The sequence below is a fragment of the Aedes aegypti genome, chromosome 2 (assembly GCF_002204515.2).
Source record: "Aedes aegypti strain LVP_AGWG chromosome 2, AaegL5.0 Primary Assembly, whole genome shotgun sequence".
In the NCBI taxonomy this organism is placed as follows: Eukaryota; Metazoa; Arthropoda; class Insecta; order Diptera; family Culicidae; genus Aedes; species Aedes aegypti.
This window is the reverse complement of record NC_035108.1, coordinates 237,590,529-237,610,643: the sequence shown is the minus strand read 5'-3', so window position 1 is coordinate 237,610,643 and position 20,115 is coordinate 237,590,529. Positions and strand designations below refer to the sequence as shown.

The 20,115-nt window shown below is 42.3% G+C and overlaps 1 long non-coding RNA gene across 2 annotated transcripts in view; it reads right to left on the bottom strand.

The window, feature by feature from the left end:
• Positions 1-1,661: 1,661 nt before the first annotated feature.
• The window catches only part of LOC110676477, a 69,569-nt gene continuing 51,115 nt past the window's right edge, over positions 1,662-20,115 (bottom strand). The window contains exons 2-3 of one of the 2 annotated variants that reach the window (XR_002500429.1): positions 3,318-3,642; positions 1,662-3,212 (exon numbers count right to left, since the gene is read on the bottom strand). This is a non-coding gene — a long non-coding RNA (uncharacterized LOC110676477). Of the gene's footprint in view, positions 3,213-3,236; positions 3,643-20,115 lie in introns of those variants that run through there. The other variant, XR_002500428.1, reaches the window with a different exon arrangement.

Here is a 20,115-nt window from a genome sequence, read left to right as displayed (position 1 = left end):
TGTTCGGATTAGTGTGAAATAATGTATACATTATTTATAATATAATGTATAAATTTTTCAATATATTTTGATTAAATAAAGATACTTTTTACTTTAAAAATATTAATATGAAACATTACTTGCACTAGCAATAACAAGAAAAAGAGTAATATCATTCTTGCTATACATAATTACACCGCATTTGTTTGAGAACAGTTTTTGTTTATTGGTGAACCACTTGCCCCACCATGGTGGGGCAAGTGGATCATTTGGCGCATTTTTTTATATCTCTTATACTCAGTACACAACAATCAGAAAAATCGAAATAAATGACGATTTGAAGTATATTAGTCCCTCATTTGTTATCCGCAGAAAAAGGTTTAAGTTACATAATTCACGTTAGCTGTACATAACAATGAAGTTGACTATTGATTTTTCTGTATCCACTTACCCCACGGTACCTTACTTAATTTTATGTATCATTCAATGTGTCAATTCTGCGTTCTGGATGTTTTGCAGTTGATTTGAGTTTTAATATCGATTTACTTTGTTTTTTTTTACAGAAATCTAGCTTGAGAATGTCGGTTCGAGGATCACCATTGATGATGTTCTCAATCATGATCGGATAGCAAAACCGATTCTTCTATACATAAATTCAATACTTCCAACCTCCGATAAATAAAGCCTGAACAAAAATCATTGCTGACAGGGTAAATTTTCAAAAATAACTGAATCATCGGCTGAAAATCTCCAAGAAACCTTAAAGATTACTCCTGACCAGTGGAGGAAAGCATCATGCCGTTAACGCAAAATTAATTAAAATAGAGCAGGAACCACGCTCACGACTCAACTGCAAATCGGATTCAAATTTAAAAAGAGCGTGATTGCTGATTGAGCAAAGTTTATTCGCAGCCTTTCTTTTCCCATTCATTGCCTATTTTTTAAAATGCTTGCTATATTATAATTTTTATAGCAAAAATATCAAACTAACGTACGAAATTATTAAGAAAACTGGCCAGGCTTTGGAAAATTTAACGATCATTGACACACAAGCCATAATTTCATCCCATTTATCCGCCTGCTACACGCATGACATTTATCGTTCGTGGAAGATAACGTGCCATGAACGAAAACAAGACAGACATACACCACCCACTATTCGCTGACCCACTCTCATTCTGATCACGAAACACAGGCTAATATTTTTCATTTTCTGTGCCATTTTTGCAGCCAAAGGGGTGTTCAATAGTCCAATAGATAATAATTGGGTTGTTAAAGGCTGCATTACTAGAAAATATGAAAGTTATTACAAATTTTATGCAAAACATAAATCACCCGAATGGCTGGATACTATTTCAGTCTGTGAGAGTTGCTGCTCTTGAACGCTCTCGTGCCACGTACCAATCGAGAGAGTGAATGTTTACATTCATAGGGCTCGCCGATTGCAATGTGCCACGAACTGTTATGGTTCGCGAACTGTTACACTCTCCGAAGATGGTTCGATCGACTTATTCGTAGCAAAATTCAAACACTGAAACTGGCCGATATATGGCGTCATCGTAGAAATATCACGAGAAATCTGATGCGTGAGCATCAAAAAGCAAAATCAAAATCGTGAGCAAAAAAAGCGAGAACACACGCTCAAAAAAGAGTTCTGAAAAACGTGAAATGTGAAAAATACACCATGAACTACCACCAACGGTCACATAAACATGATCTAGTTCACGGTGTATTTTTGCTTGTTGACGAGTTCACGTCTGTTGTTCACGGATACGAGAACGGGTTTTTTCTGTGCACAATCGCACAAAAGGAATCATCGTTGCGGTTGCATTTTTCTGTAATGCATGAATAGAGTTTGCTCAACGATTTCTTCCACTGCTACTGACAGTGAGTGACGCAGAATCCTTGTAAGAATTATAAAAAAGAAATAACTTATTCACATAATTTTGGATCGAATGTGGACGCAACTTGCATTATTCTGGACTCAACTTTATCGGACAATATAGGCAGAATTCTCACATAATGTTCATCAAGATTTCATAGACTTCTGTTTGAGATTTATATCGAATTTAATGCATATTTTTTTACAAATATAACCCTAAGTAAGATTATAAAGAATCTAAGGTTAATATATAATAGTTCTATGCACAGGTTTCTTTTGATATCCTGGGCAGCTTTCTTAAAAGATTCTGCAGGAATCATTGACACAATCCTTGTAAAATTCCGGGCAGAACTCTCACATGATTCTGATCAAGATTATCACAAAAACTTGATAAGGAATTTCATACATTTCGTGTCATGACTTTCACAATATCTCATGCAGGATGACAAATAATGCTAGGTGGGATATTGCCATTTTTTTATAATATCCTGGACATTATTCTCAAAAGTTCTAAAATTTTTTGAATAGTTTTTTTTTTAATATCCTGGTTAAGATTATTGTACGATTCAGAAAAGCATTTTCGCAGTATCACAGTTGGATACTTGGCAGTAATTATCCTTTTTTCGATTCCTCCAAAATAAATTTGCTTCACTGACTTTTGTCAGATTTCATGTGACTATTTGACCCGCGGCTCAAAAAGTTTTTGGCAAGCCTTGCCTACACTTTCAAAAGCTGTAAATATTTTTGTGCAGAACTAATCATTTTAAACTTATTTAAGTTTGAATTCATCAATAGAAATCTAGGTAAATCGAAATATTTCTTCATTATTAGAAAACATGGAATGTCTGTCATGTCAATGAAACCTTAAGCATCCTTGAGAGGTACCGGCCTGATCGAATTTTCCCCAATGATCAACTTCTTCTCACTGTTCAACTCCACCCCCAATTACGGTACCTAGAATTAACAGAAAGACTTGAAACCAATGAAGTGGCTACACATTTGAGCGGGTCATCATAATCGCTTTATCCAAATCAAACATTTAATGGATTTGATTTTGGATCCCATAAAATTGGGCAAATTTTGGTATCATAGCAATGTAAAATTGAAAACAATTGCTTAAATTCCCCATATTAATTGCAAACATCAAACACTAAGCTGCACTCTTCAGCACTGAATTATTCAAACGCATGCAACCATTTGTTTATTGATTCATGCCGATGCATTTTTATCCCGTAATTTTTTTAGCATCGTCGTCTTATATCCATGGCACTTCAGCATAAATCAATGAATGGTAGTTGTTTTTAATGAATCATCGGCCAATCCCGGCTCACTTTATCCCTAGGCATATGTTCTGGGTTTCGGTTTGTTTTCGTTCCAATGAGAGTGTTTTAAATAAATAAAGAGAGTATAAAACAAACATAAATAGTGAATTATTTTTCATATTGAATTCTGCCACCTCAGTTGGTCGGAAATGCACGTGATGCGGCGGGAGCACGTCCGAGTGCCATTTGCTGTTTCCGTACTGGCTGATACATTCGCGTGACTGCTCTTCCTCATCGAAATGTTCGTCCTTTCCAGTTTACAGCATCCTCCGAACGGTTCGTTCATTTGGATGCACATTGCTCCGTGAAAGCCTTTCGCCGTTTCGTGATTTGAATTCTGAAAGTACGGTGAGATGTGCTTGAAATCAATTCTGTAAAAAGGCCGTTCAATTAACACTCATTTATAGTTACGCGTGGCAATTGGATGCACCTGGAGAATCCGTGATCATTGAGAATCGGCTGAAATGAAAACATAACGGCAGAGTTATAATTTGTTCACCATCATTGTCGATAAGTATGAGGAAGACTGTGGTGTGGTTATTACTTCTAATCAATCAGCAAAAGAATTTTAAGTATTCCGACTCAGTACCTACACTGCACATATTTAATGGGATTTATTCATATTCAATCAAGACTTTAAATCCCAAAAAAATTAGGCTAGAGTCAAATATGTAACAGAAGTACATTTTTCGGTCAAGAAATACTATAACACTGTAACTTCAATTTACCAACCGAGAGTTGACATTTAGGCTTCATACGAAACAGACGTGTATTGTTTGTCAAGTGAAAACACCGCATATATTTTCGCTAATCGGACGTTGTCCGAATGGCTTATTCATAAACTTTTCGTATAAACGACTAGTTATCATCCTTAAGGATGACCGGATTCCGCAAAAACTCAATCGTAATTGACTTTAGCGTAATGCCAGTATGACCAAAGCTGAACATTGTGGAAGAGTTCCTGTTCAAGCAGATGTCCCTAGACATGCCGCTAGTCAAAAATCTGCAGACAAGCATTTACTAAGTCTCATGTCATCATCGAACTGGACTCAGCAGCAACAGCTGAGATTGTCGTTATGCAGCACAACATGAAGCATACACTTGAGCATGACAAACAGCTCTAGCATATCCCAGTGCACCAGACAGACTACGCCATTGAGGTTAAGGTGTATGACTTGCCTCCACATATGCCAAACAATCTCAGCGCAGTTCTCAGCTTATGGGAAGGTTCTCTCCGTGAAGAACGATGTCTGGAAGGACTATTTCCCAGGCATCCCTAACGGATTACGAATAATTCGTATGGAAATCCAAACACCGATTCCTTCGTATGTCCCCGTGACCAGTAAACTGTCATACGTCCTGTACAGTAACCAGGTTAAGACCTGTAGGCATTGTACCCAGAAGGTCCATATCGGAAAGATATGTTCGGCTGCTCGAAAGGAGTCTTCCCAGAACGCAGGAGAGAAATCAACATTAGCCGAAATTGTCAGTAACTCGCAAGCTAGTAAATACCAACGAGTCCCCGATAGAACTCATGGAGGCCACAGATAGTGAATCTGATGATGAATCAGTCTCGTCAAAAGAAGCTTCTACCACCCAGCTCTCTACGGCCGATTCACTGGCCACAACGATGAAAAAAACAGCAAGTCTCCTGAAACGCCCAACATCAGTCAACCCGTCGCCTCTACATCGAACTCGTCGAAAATTGTCACCTTGGAAACCGAAACAGATCCTCTTGGAGGGCGCAAACGAACTCTGTCGTCGATGCAAGCTGAGCAAGAATCGCAACGACCTCAACGCCGAACAAAATCACAGCGACACACTTCAAAGTAAGGATAACTTTCTTCACCATCGTAGCCAAACATTCCGTACCATGCTATCTACAAGGCCATCTACGCAAACCATCGTTGGAGCACCTTAATTTCTCAATGGTAAAAATACATAGTATATGTCTATCGGGGCCTTCCTTCCAGGGTAAAAACAAACAGTATATGTCCTGTCGAAGTGTATTTGGATGCTACCGTCCTGAAATGTACCGCGGCTAGGGTACATTTCGTATACTTGACTCTTTACAAATGGATTTATTGAGCTTCAATTTAGCAACCATAAACATTGCTAATACAGCCAAACCTCTTTTTGCGCTCACTTTTTTTAAGCTCCCTTTTTTTGCGCCCACTCCATTTACGCTCCAAATTCCAACTTACGCTCCCTCTTTTTACGCTCGAAATTCCAAAGAACGCTCACTCTTTTTACACTCCAAAAATTCCATTTAAGCTCCTGCCTGATAACGACCCACGAGAACCAATTTAGTAGCGAATTTTTGGAACGGGACCGATGGGTAGATGCCGGAAATCGATGTCCGACGCCATTTTGAATCCAAGATGGCGACTTCCGGTTTGGGAAAATCACTTGAAACCCACTAAATATGGGTATTTTTGGAACGGGACCGATGGGTGGATGCCGGAAATCGATGTCTGATGCCATTTCAAATCCAAGATGGCGACTTCTGTTTTGGGAATCCAAAAATTCGCTACTAAATTGGTTCTCGTGGGTCGTTATCAGGCAGGAGCGTAAATGGAATTGTTGGAGCGTAAAAAGAGGGAGCGTTATTTGGATTTTCGAGCGTAAAAAGAGGAAGCGTAAGTTGGAATTTGGAGCGTAAATGGAGGGGGCGCAAAATGAGGGAGCGTAAAAAAAGTGAGCGCAAAAAGAGGTTTGGCTGTACTATGTTCACCGTATAGTTGCACAAGCTCGTGGTTCATTCTTCTCCTCCATACGCCGCCCTCACATACTCCGCCAAAAATCGTTCTTAGCACACGTCGTTCAAAAACTCCTAGCGCTTGCAAGACATCGATTTCCGGCATCTACCCATCGGTCCCGTTCCAAAAATACCCATATTTAGTGGTTTCAAGTGATTTTCCCAAACCGGAAGTTGCCATCTTGGATTCAAAATGGCATCAGACATCAATTTCCGGCATCTACCCATCGGTCCCGTTCCAAAAATACCCATATTTAGTGGGTTTCAAGTGATTTTCCCAAACCGGAAGTCGCCATCTTGGATTCAAAATGGCGACGGACATAGATTTCCGTCATCTACTATTGATACCCTTGAGAAGTACCACGGATAAAGCACACCTCTTCGCAAAACTTCTCGAGAAAAAACGAAAAGCTTTATTACGCCTCTAATTCTTTTTACGCTCCAAATTCCAACTTACGCTCCCTCTTTTTACGCTCCGGATTCCAACTTACGCTCCCTCCTTTTGCGCTCCGATTCTTTTTGCGCTTTCCCAGTTAGGGGTTTGGCTGTATATACAGTCCAACTGGAGTAGATGCTCTCAATTCATTCCTACGGTTAAACGAAATTGATATAGTTTTTCTGCAGGAAGTCGAAAATACGTCTATACAGCTGACAGGTTACTTAATTGTTGTCGACATTGGTAATAGAAATAGAGGTTAGCAATCGCTCATAAGCCCAGTATTGAATGCACAGCAGTTCAAAATTCTCTGTATGGTAGGCTTATAATGATAACGCTGAAAAACGGGGTCGCAAAATAGGGCATCACGAGAAGACTTTTTCAACTTCACTTGTGCACATTATCTCAGATATTGTACAGGACCGATAATCTTTGGGGGTGATTTCAATTCCGTTGTAAATCCCAGAGACGCGACTGGTGCTACCTCACGAAGTAATACGACCTCACGGCTAATGAGTTCCTTAGACCTGATCGATGTTTGGCGTGTTCTACATCGAAATAAGACCGATTATACTTTCGTGCGTGCTGGATCATCTTCGTGGCTAGATAGGTTCCTAGTTTCTAGATCATCCACTAGCTGACTACGAACCATAAATCATTCAGTTACGTGCTTCAGCGATCATAAAGCAGTGTTTTTTTTTTTTAAGGCACTCCGTGCTCGTGGCCACTACTGTGCCGGAATCAGTTGATCTGTATCTTCTTTACCGATACAGGTCTATTTTTTGGGGCAGCAGGGACGAAAGTCCAGGGGCTTAACGGACCCCCCCCCCAGGACCTCTGCGAGTTGGGGAGTTGCCCAGGATGTGGTGAAGTTCGCAGTGGGCTCTGATGAACCTTCATAAAAACCACAAAAATCCGAATGCAACTCTGTCACAGCGACCGGTGCCGCTTAAAGTACCCTAGCCCAAACTAACAGGAGTGCCAATCGGCACATCAGGATTGATGCCAGTGAGATTCTGATTATGGCATACTGGTCGCCATACAAACGGACAAGGCATGGAATTACGAGTCGGAGTGCTTCGAGCACATTGGGACCAACGCCAGTACGGCCCCAATTATGTATACTGGCAGCGCACGACAAAGGACAAGTAACGGTATATGTACTGGATAATATGCTTTGAGGCTGACAGCGGCGACATTCTACTCCCTTAGTAGGGTCGGGTGACACTGGCCCGAAACGGCGAGTGGGTTAATGGCGCAGGCTGCCCCCGTCCCGTAAAACCGTGGCAGGCCTTAGAGTACGTTCCAAATCCGTCGCCTGGTTGTTCCAACTGGGCGGGAGTAGGCTCAGATGCCATTACCTGACCTGCGCCGATCCGGCTCTGAACATAGTACCCCATAAAGGACTATGTCAACCCTAGCATGGCCTCCCTGCTTGCATAGATAACCATGGGATTATAAAGGCGACTATTCCAGCGGAGATGGATAGCGGCTCTTAGGGGGACCCATAAGAGATGATCAACCAAAACAAACAACTAGCGGAATGTGAAGGAGAGGCTTCTGGACCTATCAGTAACCGGCTAAGGTTCCCGCCAAGGAAGGAGGCGACCAACTTTATTGAAAACAGTGTGGGCAAAAGCCTAGATACTGTGACGACGGCAGGCACTGGCCGCTCCAGTGCAACATGTGTGGTGACCGATGGCCCGGGACTAATCGAGGCCATGGATCGCAATAGGGAGTACCTCCCGAAAATGCAGGTAGCTGCTGAGCAGCTTGATGTCATCATCGAGTATGTTAAGAGCAAAACAAATATCAGCAAAGACTTGAAAACAAGTCTACTGAAATTGCGACAATCAGTCCTAGCTGCAAAGCAGGACTACGAAAAAGCCAAGGAAAAACTTGGCAAGGTAGAAGGCCAAAAAGACACTAGGTCGTGTCAGACCGAAGTGTTTTCCTTCACAGGCAACGCGAATATATCTGATGATATTATTCGATACGCGATGCGGAAGAGGGAAGCTTCCGGGGATGAATACGTGGCGAAAAGACGTATGGTTGCTAAAGGAAAAGTGACCTACGCGGCCGTCCTCCAGAGCGGAAAAGCTGGCACGAGCCAAGCCCCGCGATCAAGAGGACATGGCAACAAAGGAGAGGCCAACACCAAGCCTAAGGCCAAGAAAGCCAAGAAAAAGGAGCCACGGGTTAACCGGAACCAGGCAGTGCATCCACAGGAACCACGGGCGCAAGGCAACAGCAACCCGTGGATACGAGTTGGAAATAAGAAAAAACAGAGGAAACCGGAAACGGAGCCCAAGGAGAGCGCTAAACCGAAAACAGCGAAACGTAGGAATTTAGGCGAAGCCCTCGTTATCAAAACGGAGGAAGCAAAATACGCCGAGGTTCTGAAGGCGATGCGAAGCACAGAGAAGCTATCGCCATTGGGCGCAGACGTGCGAAGCATAAGGCGAACTAGGATTGGTGAAATGATCCTAGTCTTAAAGAAGGACGCCAAGGAAAAGGGTGCAGTCTATAAGCAACTGGCACAAGAAGTACTTGGTGACGAGGTTGATGTAAGATCCCTTACTGCTGAAGCGACTCTCCAGTGTAAAAATTTGGATGAGGTCACCGATGCAGCGGAGGTCTCGGCTGCCCTCAAAGAGCAGTGTGACATCGACGTAGCCAGTAAGGCCATCCACCTTAGAAAGGGCCCGCAGGGCACCCAGGTGGCGGCGATCAGGCTGCCGGTCGCAGAGGCCAACAAAGCGAAGAACTTGGGCACACTCAAGGTAGGCTGGTCGGTTTGCCGGCTGAGCATACAACAGCCTCCTGAAGTTTGCTTCAAGTGTTTCGGGAAGGGCCATAAGTCGTGGAATTGCAATGGTCCCGACAGAAGTAAGATGTGCAGAAAATGCGGCGCTGAAGGCCATAGGGCAAGCGATTGTAAGCAAATCGCTAAGTGCCTAATATGTGTCGACAGAGCAGACAACGGACACTTAACGGGCGGACCCAAATGTCCGGGCACAAGCGGAGTATCAAAGCAGCCAAAACGGAAGTAACACAGTTAAATTTAAACCACTGTGTTGCAGCCCAGCAGCTGCTTTGGCAGTCAGTCTCGGAAACCAAGACTGACGTGGTGTTACTATCGGACCCATACCGCATACCAGCCAACAACGGGAACTGGGTGGCGGATAGGTCTCAACAGTTAGCAGCTATAGGGACGACAGGACGATACCCAATCCAAGAAGTAGTCTCTAGCTCAAATGACGGTTTTGCGATAGCAAAAATCAACGGCTTGTTCTATTGCAGTTGTTACGCGCCCCCAAGGTGGTCGATTGAGGAATTTTCCCACATGGTCGACAGGATGATAGCCGAACTAGCTAATCGGCAGCCAGTAGTGATAGCTGGCGACTTTAATGCATGGGAAGTGGAGTGGGGTAGCCGCTGCACCAATCAAAGAGGCCAGCTATTGCTGGAATCCCTGGCCGCTTTAAATGTAGAGCTGGCAAATGTGGGTACAGTGAGTACCTTCCGCAGAAATGGTGCAGAATCGATTATCGACGTGACGTTTTGTAGTCCTAACCTTTTAGGTACCATGAACTGGCGCGTTGATGACGGTTATACTCATAGCGATCATCAATCGATTCGCTATAGTATAATACCAGGCGGGCGGAAGGCAGCGCGATGTAACTCGACCCAAGCCCGAGGATGGAAAACAGCGCGCTTCGACGGCGAAGTATTCACTGAAGCCCTGAGGCGCGAACGAAACACTCTGGACCTAAACGGTGAAGAGCTAGTTGCTGTGATATCACGAGCGTGTGATGCTTCCATGCCGAGAAAAGCCCCTCCTAGAGAGAACAGGCCGCCGGTGTATTGGTGGTGCGAATCAATTGCAAATCTTCGAGCAATCTGCCTTCGGGCTAGACGAAGAATGCAACGCGCACGCACAGAATCACAAAGAGAGGAACGCGGTGCAGCATTCAGAGAGGCAAAGTTGGCTCTCAAAAAGGAAATCAAGAGTCGAAAACGGGCATGCTTTGAAAGTCTATGCGAGAGTGCCAATTCTAGTCCATGGGGTGACGCCTACAGAGTGGTAATGGCTAAGACCAAAGGAGCCATAGCGCCCCAAGAGAAATCGCCCGAGTTGCTGCGATCGATAATCGATGTACTCTTCCCGCACCATCCCATAAGCCCATGGCCCCCAGCGCCGTATGCGGCAGATGAAGGAGAAGAAGTGGCGAGAGTGACGAACGAAGAGCTGGCAGAAGTCGTGAAATCATTCGCGTCAAACAAGGCACCGGGACCCGATGGTATCCCGAATGTTGCCTTAAAAGCGGCAGTGAACACGGATCCGGACATGTTCAGAACCACGATGAAACGCTGCATTGATCAAGGAATCTTCCCGGATGTATGGAAGCGACAGAAATTGGTGCTACTACCAAAGGCGGGGAAACCACCAGGTGACCCGTCGGCGTATAGACCTATCTGTCTACTAGATACGACGGGCAAGTTTTTGGAGAGGTTGATTCTCAACAGACTAATACCGTATACGGAGAGTGCGGACGGCCTGTCCAACAACCAGTTTGGATTCAGAAAAGGCAAATCTACTCTGGACGCCATCCAGTCGGTCGTTCAAACAGCTGAGGTGGCAATCGAGCATAAAAGGAGCGGCATCCGTTACTGCGCGGTTGTCACTCTGGATGTGAAGAATGCGTTCAACAGCGCAAGCTGGGAAGCAATAGCACACGCACTTCACCGCCTCAAGGTACCGGTGCAGTTGTGTAAGCTTCTAGAAAGCTATTTTGATGGTAGGATTCTACTGTATGACACAGAGGAGGGGCAGAAAAGCGTTCGAATTACCGCGGGAGTACCTCAAGGTTCAATCCTGGGCCCGCTGTTATGGAATTCGATGTACGATGACGTACTGAGGCTGCCCCTCCCGACGGGTGTTAAGATTGTTGGCTTCGCCGACGATATCACCCTAGTGGTCTATGGTGAATCGATGGAGGAAGTAGAGTTGACAGCAGCGCACTCTATTTCCCTGGTTGAGGAATGGATGAAGTCTAGGAAACTAGGACTGGCCCGTCACAAGACTGAGGTGGTGGTGGTCAACAACCGCAAGTCCGAGCAACGGGCGCTTATCTCGGTAGGTGATTGCACCATAGAGTCCAAGCGATCCCTTAGGCATCTTGGGGTAATGATCGATGACAAGCTGAGCTTCGCTAGCCACGTTGAATATGCCTGTAAAAGGGCATCTACGGCTATAGCGGCGCTTTCGAGGATGATGTCTAACAGCTCTGCTGTAATTGCCAGCAAACGCAAGCTGCTGGCAAGCGTGGCGCTATCCATACTAAGGTATGGAGGACCAATCTGGTCAAAAGCGCTTAGAACGAGAAGAAACCTAAAGCGGTTGGAAAGCACGTACAGGATAATGTGCTTAAGAGTAGCAAGTGCATACCGGACGGTATCTAAAGAGGCCGTGTGCATCATAGCCGGGATGACGCCCATCGGGCTCATCATCAAGGAAGATGTTCAATGCTTCAACCAAAGGGGTACCAGAGGAGTCCGCGACACGTGTAAAGAGGAAACGCTCAGAAGCTGGCAGCAGGAATGGGATAACTCCACTAAGGGTAGATGGACCCATCGGCTAATACCAAATGTGTCAGATTGGTATGGTAGAAGCCATGGGGAAGTGAACTTCCACCTGACGCAGTTTCTGTCAGGACATGGTTGCTATAGACAGTACCTGCATAGGTTCGGGCACTCAGAATCTCCTGCGTGCCCCAATTGTGCTGGTGTAGAGGAAACAGCGGAGCATGTCGTGTTCGATTGCCCCCGTTTCATTGTTGTGAGAGGTCGCATGCTCACTACATGCGGAGGGGACACGTCCCCCGACAATATTATAGAGAGAATGTGTGCGGATGCCGAGTGCTGGAATGCAGTAACTACGGCTGTCACTCACATTATGTTAGAATTGCAGCGTCTATGGCGCGCCGACCAAGAGTTGGCTGCAGAGGATTAGCCCTGCCGAGGCTGGTCCCTTGTAACATTGTTTAAGTCGGCTAGAAGAAGCAGTTTGCCTAGGCTACTTCTGCTACACGTGTTGTGCTATATGCACTGGTCCCTTCCCGAAGAAATACCGTAAGGTGGTTCCGGGGAGATGAGGGTCTGAGTCCAAGGGTCATGTCGATGCACTGTTCACCACTTGAGCAATTCTAAATGAATTGCTCAAGCACAGTACATAGGCTGGTTTTAGCGGGTCGTCGTTGGTGCGTCATCCCCGCATTCCCTGAGTTATCTTCTCAGGGGATCTGTTTGCAGATTTCCCCCTTGTAAAAAACAGAAAAAAAACAAAAAAACAGGTCTATTTTTAACTAATCTATATTTACCCTAGAAGGTCAGCCTCAACGAACCTTTTGCACTTTTTCCTCGTTTTGCATTCGAAATATTGATGGAGGATCAAACATGTCGCGCGTCGGTCTCGTAAGTGAAAAAGTGGCGTGATCGGTGAGTTCGGTTGAAGAAAGTGAAAAAGTGCCGCGATCGGTTAATTCTGTTTGATCTTTCGACCTTGACACTTGCTTTTGCCGGGGAGAGCGACGAGGGCAGGATCAAACATGTCGCGCGTTGGTCTAGTAAGTGAAAAAGTGGCGTGATCGGTGAGTTCGGTTGGAGTAACTGAAAAAGTGCCGCGATCGGTTAGTTCTGTTTGATCCTTCGACCTTGACGCTTGCTCCTGGGCAGTGCGTCAAGAAAGCCCGAACAGTTTTTTTTTTTTATTCTTTTTGGGTCGCGCGCTTATTTTTTTTCCTGAGTGCTTTTTTATAGCCGAGCAAACGAGTGAAGCCGAAAGTGGATTGTGGCTGCTCAGTCAAGGATAACGGATCAATTGGTGAGCTCGTTTCATGCTACTATTTCTAATCTATAAAATATGTATGACTGCACATTCAATCGTTATAATGGTGGGATGTAAATATGATTTTTCAACAAACTATGGATGGTTCGTCACTGTGAGTGTCGACACAAACTCTGATTCATGATTTATTTATGTTTAACATTTTTTTTTTCAGAACACTTCTTATATACCTTTATTTTTGTAATTAAAAAAACTTTGAATGGTTCGACACTACAAGTGTAGACTTGCGAAAGGTTCACTTTATTCAACAAACTTTGGATGGTTCGCCACTGTAAGTGTCGGCATAATAATAAGAGTGTTCTATGATGTCCCAACCAATCGAGTTTTTTGTTTCTTTTCAAATAAGTAAAATATAATAACACATGCTTTCGTCCATTTGTTACATTTAGGTATTTGTTCAACAAACTTTGAATGGTTCGTCACCTCAAGTGTCGGCATAATTTTCCTCTACATAGAAATTGTTCATATCAAATGAAAATATTATATTTACGTATAAGCAATATATCCCACAAATCATTGTTTATCATGGTCTAATCGCTTATCAAAGTGAATCCTATGACCCAACGATCCTCCCCATTAACAAACATCCCTCCCAGTAACCTTTGTGGAGATGCAGAGGCAAACACGGTCTCCAAAAAGCAAAGGTTACACACTAACATTCCTTCCCCCAATCCCACCTGACTGCAAGGACGTGGCCGGCGCCGTTATTGACCCTGTATAAATAGAGGCACTGAATTATGCACACTGAAGAAGATTATGGCCAATCCCAGCCGACTTCTAGTTGATTCTTTGTGCATTTTCACTGACTTCGGTCAATCACGGAATAGCAACCATTGATATGTGTAGTCAGTCTAAGCTAAGCTAAGCTAAGTTTTGCATTCGAAATATTGATGCATGATCACAGATTGATGCGATATATACTGATCTAAAGTCGGCGTTCGACCGAGTTGATCACAAGATATTACTTGCCAAACTGAATAAGTTAGGAATCTCATCAGACCTTATTGATTGGTTCAATTCCTATCTCACGAATCGCAAGCTGCTAGTTAAAATAGGCGATGAGTCGTCGGAATTCTTCACTAATCCAACTGGCGTTCCTCAAGGAAGTAATTTGGGACCTCTGCTGTTTTCAATCTTTGTGAATGAGCTTTCAAGATTGCTGCCACCGGGCTGTCGATTGTTTTATGCGGACGACGTTAAGATTTTCATTGTAGTTAACAGCATTCAAGATTGTTACACACTCCAACGGATTTGAAACTCATTCGTAGCACGGTGCTACAATAATAAGCTGACAATAAGCCTAGCTAAATGCAGCGTGATAACATTTCACAGAAAATTGCAACCAATTGTTCACCACTATACAATACTGAATCAACATCTGGAGCGCGTCGACCATATCCGAGATCTGGGAGTTATACTCGATCAGGCATTTTGTTTCCGTCTACATTACGAACACATCATATCTAAGGCCAACAAACAACTTGGCTTCATCTTTAAACTAACCAGCGAGTTCCATGATCCTCTATGTTTGCGGGCATTATATTGTGCACTAGTTCGCTCAATTTTGGAATCTAATGCTGTTGTATGGTACTGCCCATATCAGGCGAACTGGATCTCCAGAATAGAGGCCATACAAAGAAAGCTTGTCAGGCAAGCGCTTCGAAGCCTTCCATGGCGTGACCCGCTAAACTTGCAGTCGTACGAAGATCGTTGTGGACTACTCGGACTGCATACATTAGAAGAAAGGAGATGTATTAGCCAAGCAGTGTTTGTTGGAAAAACATTGCAGGGAGAAGTCGACTCTACCGAAATTTTAGGACAATTGAACATCTATGCTCCTGAAAGAATTCTACGCCAGCGCAACTTTCTACAGCTTGAGCCACGCCGTGCAGTATATGGCTTTCATGACCCAATCCGTTTCATATCTGCCAGATTTAACGAAGTATTTCACGTATTCGACTTTAACATCTCTACAACCGCGTTTAAACGCCGATTACAAGGCTCATTACCGACTTCGAACAGGTGAGTTCCTCTCCAACAACTCTAATGGTTGTAAATGATGCTACCAGATGTTTTTTTTTCTCATTCTCGATTATTATTGTCGCCGAGTCTGGACCAGAGATCATCGTAATGTTTCCTGTAGACCACGATGTTTGGATGGATGGATGATGCACGAATAGTTTTTAGGTTTTATGATGATTGACAATGTTTGTAGAAAAGTAATTGTGGTTGTATTGTATTTATTGACTTTGTTTATAATTGTTACTGTCAGTGATTGTAATGTTTATGTAGAAAAGAAATGAGGTTTTTACGCCTTTTTGAGCAAGTCGCGTGTTGTTGGTCTACTCAAATCGGCTTTTCCTCATCAAACGCTTCATCAAGCAAAAGCAGATGAAGCTAGAAACCAAATAAACAAATAAACAAATAAACATCTGCTTTCACTCTCTTCTACTCTTTCTGCTCTCACACCGAGCAGGTAGGAGAGTGCTCTGCTGTTAATCCAATCGATTTCCATAAGCCATAGTCCATTGCTCTTGCGGTGGTTCGTTTTGCCGTGTTCCTGAGTCATTTGAGGCTAGCTACCTGCGAAGTGGGTCAGTTTGTCTCAGTCACCATCTGATATTGACGGAGGATGGATGTGCTCCCCAAAGCACGGTCCTCCGTGCGGTGTCTTCTGGTGGCTGGACGGATTTTTGGGGAGGGGCTTGGAATTGAACCCATGACCTTCCGCTTATGAAGCGAAAGCGTTACTTCAAGGCTATCGACCCCCCCCCCCCCCTATAAAGCAGTGTTAATGCGAATGGTTTTACCCTTAACTGGTCCCATCATCGGGAGAGGACTATGGCGACTCAACCTCATGTTTTAGAGGATGAAGTTTCGCAAAACCGTTAGTCCGACAAAGTAAAATTATCGTTCCTGGTCTTCATGGTGGTTAGATTACGCAAAACCTAAAGTTGCATCCTTTTTTCGTTGGCGGACTTCTCTTCAGATTCAAGACTTTCGGAATACTATGAATATCTTACACGGTGAGCTAACTAGAGCTTATCAACTGTATGCCAATGATGCAACACAATTGACACGAATTAATCGGATCAAAAGCATTACACACTTAAACGGTTTCGCCGAGAACCCAACAGCTTAAATCAAATAATTTGACGATTCTCGGTAAAACTTTTACCGAGATCTCGGTAAACGTTTACCTAATCTCGGTAACGTTCGCCGAGATCTCGGCAAAAAAATCGGATTGCCGAAATCTCGGTAAAATAAGTACCGAGATTCGGCGTTAAAAATTACCGAATTCTCAGCTGTTGGGTTCTCGGCGAAAAATTTTACTGAGGTCGGTGAAATAATTTAAGTGTGTATGCTATTGAAGCAGCGTGAGTCATCAAGCAACTGGCGACAACTTAAAGAAACTTATCTGAAAGGAGAGCCAACTTTCTTATTTCATTTGTCGGAAAAGAACTACAAGCGTTCAAAAACCTTGATTACGCAATTAGATGTTGGAGGTGATATGATCAACAACAGCGGTCAAATAGAGCAATGCGTTGTCACATATTTCGAAGATTTGTTCCAAGACAAATAGACAGCAACCGACAGGATGTACCTTCCTACCCGCTCTTCGCATACCCGATTAAAATGTTGCAAACGAAGTACTAATAGACCCAATTGAAGTCAATGAAATTAATCGCTGCATTAAAAATAGTTCTGCTAGAAAATCACCAGGAGTTGATGGACTCCCAAAAGAGTTTTACCTGAAATGTTGGAACACGATAAGTCGTGAATTTACATTGATCTTGAACGAAATGCTACATGGTCCTAATATAGATCCACGCATGATGAATGGGATTGTCGTTCTAGTTAAGAAAAAGGAATCCTGCAAAACAATCACCTCACCAAAATTTATTAATTTACGGTGCATTTAAAATGATATTACAAACAACAAAATTAAAAAAAAAATTGCACTAGGCCCCCGATGGATTATTTTCATTTTAGCAGCAAATGAAATGGGTAGGTCTTGTCTTTCATTGGTCCAAATTTGAGACATGCCGATTTTTTTGTTATAAAGTTACATGAAAAAGACTTCGTGACCCCCGATGACGGTTTAGAACAATTGTCGGTTAATTGTAAAATAATGAAGCATCTTCAAAAATGATGTATGTTTTTCATATAGGACAAAGAATGCTCGCTCTGATGTCAGTCAATTTGCTATAATTTCCAGTCATGTTTTGTCTTCCCCTGCCGCAAAAGCTTTATGCCGTAGCGAAAAGTGATCCGGAAGAACGGTGTTCCATTTAGCCTCAAGATGTTCCTCAGCAGGTAAATTAGCTCATTTGCACTTTGTTGCTGTTCTTTTTTTCTGAGGTATACTTCCAATAAGTATCTACTGCAATGCCGTTCGGTTCACACGCAAAGTCTTTATTAAAAGAATCTAATTTCCGGTTTGGCACACGTTATTTATATTGCTACTTCTGACATGGGAAAAGTTGCCGAAGGCTATTTCACTACCGGTATGAGAAACCGAAAGAATTAATTTCTCTTCTTCAACACATTCTTTTACACCTAGATGCTTATACAGGTGAGAGAGTTTGAGGAATTGCTATTCGATAACAAGGATGCCTTATGCTGTTGAATAAGTTTTTCTGCTCACTTGAGGCCCATCAAGCACAACAGGACAATCGCTTTCAGTTTGATCATTGATTGACGATCAATGAGAGGTTACTTTCTAGATTAACTTAACATGCTTCGGTAAAAGTTTCAATGACTTCATCGAAACCGTCTCACATATAATAGCTCCAATGAATTAGTTTGGCACTGAGACTTTCATACATAGGTACTGGCAAAGACACTGATGCTACACCAATGTTTATATACTGGTAATGTTAGGGGAACCTTTTATTTGTCTAAAATAATAATTAATTGGATTAGCCATACGGTTCGTGTCGTGAGGGAGAATATTAAGGATAATAAAAGAGACGAATTCCATCCAGAATGAGTCGAAAAAAATAAAAATCGTGCTCGATAGTCTTCGATTTGGATTAAATTTTGCACATATTTTTGGTATGGTGCAATAAGTGTTTTCCATCGAAAAATTTATCATTTTGACTCAAGTGTAACTTTTGAAAATGGCCTATAAATTATTGCATGCAACTTATTTGAAAAATTCTAACTCCGAAATTGTTGATTTTAGAGAAAAATTTTCTATGGACACATTCCAGCGTAACGCGACACCACGAGGAACCGACATTCATTATCAAATTAGGCCTGTTCTCGGAAATATGCCTTGTGACCATGTGATTAAACAGGTTTTATATCTTGCATATTAAATGTACTTGATGTTGTGATATTCATTTTGAATCACAACACTGTATATATGGTAACTAAAAGCAGTTGTATTTCGTAACGCGACACCATCGCTGAAATGCACTTTTTTAAACATCACTCTATAATCGCCTATATCTGCTCTGCTATAATTTTTACAATCCGGGTTTGTTCTAGACAATCCTTCTATGTTTTGATAAGAATCAGAGTGTGACTTCAAACAGGAAGGAAATATTGAATAATTGCAGAAATCATTGATTTCATTTTATGGGCGCCGCGTTACGTTTATCTTCCAACAGGGTTCTGCAAATGGTGTCGCGTTACGCAAAAAGCATTTTTTATTTTTATTGATAAAATCGGTAATGTTGCTTTCAAGTTTCAGAAAAAATGTATATCTAGTATTGTTATTTGTTTAATATATTGGACATTCTGCCTCCCAGTGGGGTAATTTGATCCGGAACTGGTTAAAATTAATTTAATGTTTCTGTGAAACCTTTTGACAATGTCGTGCTTTGTAAAAGCGTAGATAGCGCTTGCGGTCACCATATAAATTTGACTAAATTTTTATAATAATATTTAGATACTTCTGTGATTTTTTAACAATGTTTCTGGTACAGTGCTTTTGGGATAGCGGCGCGAATAATCTTGAGCTTTGATACATGTTAGAATGATTGAATTTGATTGTATAATAAAATTTTGTGAGCCTTTCAACGATGTACTTTTAAAGTATGCTTTCGGCAAAGTCTTTATGGTTGTTGTACGTTTATGGTTGTTGGAACTACCCGAAATTCAATAACACAGTGGAGTTAATGGATCTGATAAATGGGTAAAACTATTAAAAGGATTCAATAAATTATTTTAAGAATAATGTTTCAGAAATTTGTAGACGACCATAAAAGCTTCCTAATGATGGGACGAAAAATATGTAGAGCTGCTGTATAGTGGGGTAATTGCACTTTTTTTAGGTTAAATTTTTTAACCGTTCCTTTAATCTTTTTTGAAGATGATGAAAATATCCGATGTACATTCGATTTGTATAATCTGCTGGTTCAGACATAGCGTGTGCAGGTGTTTATGATTTACTAATGGTGGTCTGAAGGATACACAATTTTGTGGCACAGAGGTATTATTGAACCAGATATTGGGCCAATAAAATTTCAACGTAGCCATGTAGTATTTTTGAGGATCATGTTTTAGCAACATTGTTAAGGACGTTTATGGTCTCAAAATTGTGATCTGAATATCATGGAATTCTGCCGCACAGAAGAGTTATTAAATCAGATTATTAGGCGAAACTGTGAATAAATTTTAACTCATAAAATTCAGTTCCTCAATTATTCAACCGATTGTTTGAGCTTTCATTGAAAGGAAATAGTTGTACCAGATTTAAGCGTTGGCGCAATTCTTCTGAAACCTTCCACGTTTTTGTCAGAGGTAAATAGGATAGGTGTACCAGTTATGGACATAGTGGTTTCCTATTTCGCCATATGTGATTACTTTAATGTCTTC